Raw genomic sequence first — 4,240 nt, forward strand, 5'->3', positions numbered from 1 at the left:
GTCAATCGTTCGGCAAATTTGATTCGCGAACGGATAAGATTCTTCGACAATTATTCTTTTTTTTTACAATTATTCGACGAAACGAACTTACTTCTCCCTTTCCCGAGATTAGATTGTTCAAAATCTAATCGTAAAAAAAGGAAAAGAATTAAATGATATATCTCCTCCGTTTCGAGAAATGCACGAAGCGCACGATGCATTCGGGCGAGATCGGACGGCGAAACGAGGAATAAACAATCGTGTATATATGTGCACAACTTTAAATATAGAAATCACGGCGGAGAAGATACGGGGGCTATCATCATGGTGGCAGCTATTGGACATAACGACATCGACATTTTATCCGCAAGACGGTCTTCGAGACGCCCCCGTTCCCTGGGCCGGGGACAAAAAAACAACGATCGTAACTGCGCAGCGGACGACGGTGTGTGTTATGAGCCGTTTTCCTAACCGATGGGGGACAGGTGGCGGCGAAAGTGGACTTTAACAAATGGTCACCGCCAGCCAGCATGGGACGTGCCTACTTGAGATGCGGCACCAGGATCTATGCCTCCCATTTCTCATCGGCGCTCCGCGGCCAAACAATACCCTAAACCGGCTATGTAAGAACTGTCGAGCGCGAGTGAAGGACTTCGGGGCAAGTTGATCAAAGTCAAGGTACTTCCGCAGACCCTTGCCAAAACCGTTCACCCCAACAACGCGTGAACAAGATAGCGCGAGACGAGCAGGAGGAGGACTCGAAGCTCCAAGTTATTTCAAGTCTGTGGAAGGCTTGGGTAACGTGGATTCGTCGTTGGTTCGGTTTGGTAAATCGTCGAGCGTTTACGAGAAATCAACGAGAAGGGAGAGGAGATTTTATCGGATATCTGATTTTTCTTCTTCTTTTTCTTCTTTTTCTTTTTTCTTAAATAGAAGAGAACGTTTTCAAAAGGTGGACACGCAGATTTATCGTGCAATTTCGTTAAAGAAGAAACAAGCAGGATCAGGGACAAAGTATTCCGTTGAACGATCGTTTCTCGACAGTTTAGAGTTTACCGGGATATCGGGCGTAAACTGCCCTCAGGGACCTTGTTAGTTCAATTCGCCTGAACACCCTTTTCGTCGCGGAAAACTGCCACCCCTTGTTGACCACCCCAGACACCGTGAGTTTTCCGCGTACGTTCCCGCTGTTATGCTGCGTCCGAAGAGGGACGTTTATGGAAATATGCTTCCTGTCGTGGAAGGAGATCTCCACTCTCTGTCGAAACTTTTCCCAGCCCAACTTAATATCGAACGTGATAATCGCGTGATCGCTTTCTTTTCCACTTCCCTTCGGTGAAACGTTGCAGGAACGTTGCGAGAGAAAAAGAGAACGAGCTAAAGAAGGAAGAGGGGGGAGGGGGAAATCAGGAGAGCGGAGAGAAGAGAAAAATGCGGATCCAGAATGAGAGAGAGAGGGAGAGAGAGAGAAAGGAAAAAAGGGAGAAAAAGATTGGTCGAGCAAGAGAGGGGGGTCCACCGCCATCGGGAGTATTGTCAAGGTAGAGTATTGTCCTGTCCTGCTTCCAAAATAATCGTGAACCGGACCTAATGGGGTATGAAGTCCTGATATCAAAATAACTCATCCGTGTCCGGTGCGTGGTCAAACGCTTCGAGCGTTCTTTCTCCTCGCGCGTTCATCGCGCCAAAAAGTTAAAAATAGTGGCAGTAAAAAAATTCCTTTCACTAGGTGTCCCATTGTCCGGCTTGGCAGATAGAACACGGAGAGATGGTTACGCGTCCCTGGCAAAAATCTTGGAAGCGTGGACGATAACGCGCGTCGCTGCTGTCCACCTTTGTCCACCGCGATGTGATAACAATAACGTTTTCCAAGGTCTTCTTTTTTTTTTTTCTTTCTTTCTTTTTTTTTTTTAACGACGACAAATTTTCCACTCTTCTCCAGGTCGATGTTCACAGGCCGCGAAAACGATTGAGCGGCGCGGTTTCAACGGTTCGCTATCACGGACGAATTATCGATTATCCACAAATGACGTTTAAATTTTTGATGCGTTTGTATTTTCAGTGCACGGCCGTGTATATCGATAGAAGGAACGGTATATAATGTACAGTAGTGTCTCGAATACGCTGTGTCACAATTTATGCGACACAGTCTCTACTAACGTTCTATTGTTATTCGATGAAATAGAAATCGTTGCCGGCATGTTATGAATATTATTAAAACGACAAGTTAAAAGATCATTTGAATACTGTCGGAAAATTCTCCGGAAGTGGAGTACAGGGTTAGTGACACTACGTATCGACGTAAAATGTCGATATCTATTTCTAATCCACGTAATCGGACCGGTGCCCCGTATTAACATCGGGAATGTTTGGTGACAAAATACACGATGGATGAAACGAACGGCCAAAAACGGACGATATTGCGGTTCGGATCGGATCGAACGGTTGCCGCCATCATATTTTTTAATAGGCGATCAACAGGTTCTCTTCCCCTTAAAAAAAAAAAAAAAAAAAAAAGGGAAAAAATTCTCGTAAAATATTTTATCCGGTAACAAATGGCGGATGGTTGTATTACCGTCCTTAATTTTTTTTCGACAAAATTATGCGCAATTAAAAGACTTTAAATATCCTATCGCGCAACTGACTTGGAAATATCTCTGACCTTTGTCCGATAGTAAATCAAAGGAACGCTTAGCAAAGTTGGTCCCTACACTACAATTATTGCGTTCGTAGTTTTTCTATTTTTACATCCCAAGAATATACGCTCTACGTGTATACCATCTATATTGTCTCATAAATAATACGAAGCGAAAGAGACACGGTAATAACTTTAGATGTGACAACAAATAGCCAGCGCGAAACCGACTGGTTTTATGCGACAACGGTTTCAATATCTGGCCAACAAACCACACGCCATTCTTTTAAATTATACCAGACAACTCTAACCGACCAACAAAGCCGTCCAATTAATGTCTCAGGCTGGCCTAAAACAAAGAAATCCTCCTCAACCGGTAACCACAGCTGACTTAACTATGCTTGCTTACTCACTTTTATTCACCCACCCATCAATCGAATCCTCTCGTTGAAACGATTAGAAAACGAATGGCTGACGAATCGAATCGATCGACACGAACGGACACCCGACGACCACCACGACGAAACCCTAGAGGCTTACGTAATCGTTGTCGGAAAGCGAAATTACCCTAAATAGTAACAGGGAAGGTCCGTGGCAATGGCATATTGGACGAGTCGAAGGATAGGGCCGTTGGTGTAAAAGGTGGCACAAGCAGGGAGGTGGAGAGAAGGGTGGAGAAGGCCGGTTTTCACCCTTGCCAAAGTCGAAAGTAGGAACCGCGACTATGGGTGAAGCTAAGTCTGTCCGTGTAATGGGGCATCGGCACGCGATTTCCAAACCCCTGCCCCCGTTCGCGATTCTAACTTTCAACTTTGCCCAGAACCACCCCAAATCCGCCCCCCTCTCGTCCCACCGGCATGCCCCCCATACTCCCAGCGGTACAGGGTGTTGCGCTGTGACTTATCGGCTCTAATTATTCGCCGGCAAGAAACCGGGTGGAGAACCCAACGATCAGACCTGCCACCCTCGTAAAGTAGCTTTTCTCCGACGCATCGTTTCCCACTACCACGTGTATATATATATATATGTAGTCGCTGTTTTCGTCGGTCGAACACTCACTCGATTCCATTCCGTGCAAGTGATCGCGTTGCTGCGATAGGTTCTACGATAAAACGATAATATCTCATCGACGATTAACTTTACGATTATTTTAATTAAAATCTGAAAAAAAAAACATAATTACGATGATTTTTATTCAAATTCTTTTTTCCCCACCGTTCCTTTCTTCTTTAAGAAATCCTGATCCTGAAGATGAATAGAAAAAAAAGAAAAAAAAGAAAGAAAGACTCACCGATCTAGTTAGCTATATATTGGGTGAAATTAGGCTGTCTGGCTATCTGGCGTAACTAGCGACGATCTTTGGAAGGAAGGAAGGAAGGAAGGAAGGAAGCAAAGCCACCCTCTTTCTAAACAACGGTCCTCGCTTTGGTGTGATAATTTTTCAATTTGGCCTCATGCGTTATTGACGTCACAGTAGACGTGCACCGACATTAGCAGCTCTTTTGACGAGGAGTCTGAGTGGTCGTCGCACAAAACAATGCTAACCCCGTGGTATCATACAGCCTCTCTCCTCCCTCCCCCACTCCCCCTGCTTCGCCAGCCTCCTACAGCCCGCGACCCCCCCCG

General features: G+C 45.4%; 1 protein-coding gene across 27 annotated transcripts in view; it reads right to left on the minus strand.

Moving 5' to 3' along the window:
• LOC102675389 (forkhead box protein P1-like) overlaps nucleotides 1–4,240 on the minus strand; it is a 237,169-nt gene that overhangs the window by 150,194 nt on the left and 82,735 nt on the right. Inside the window, exons 1-2 of one of the 27 annotated variants that reach the window (XR_004151834.1) lie at nucleotides 3,906–4,215; nucleotides 3,674–3,775 (exon numbers count right to left, since the gene is read on the minus strand). The exons of 25 other annotated variants lie outside the window; for them this stretch is intronic. The gene's annotated coding sequence lies outside the window, so the exon portion shown is untranslated. Of the gene's footprint in view, nucleotides 1–3,673; nucleotides 3,776–3,905; nucleotides 4,216–4,240 lie in introns of those variants that run through there. One more of the 27 variants, XR_004151837.1, reaches the window with a different exon arrangement.

This window comes from Apis dorsata, unplaced genomic scaffold (genome assembly GCF_000469605.1).
Source record: "Apis dorsata unplaced genomic scaffold, Apis dorsata 1.3 scaffold_58, whole genome shotgun sequence".
NCBI lineage: Eukaryota > Metazoa > Arthropoda > Insecta > Hymenoptera > Apidae > Apis > Apis dorsata.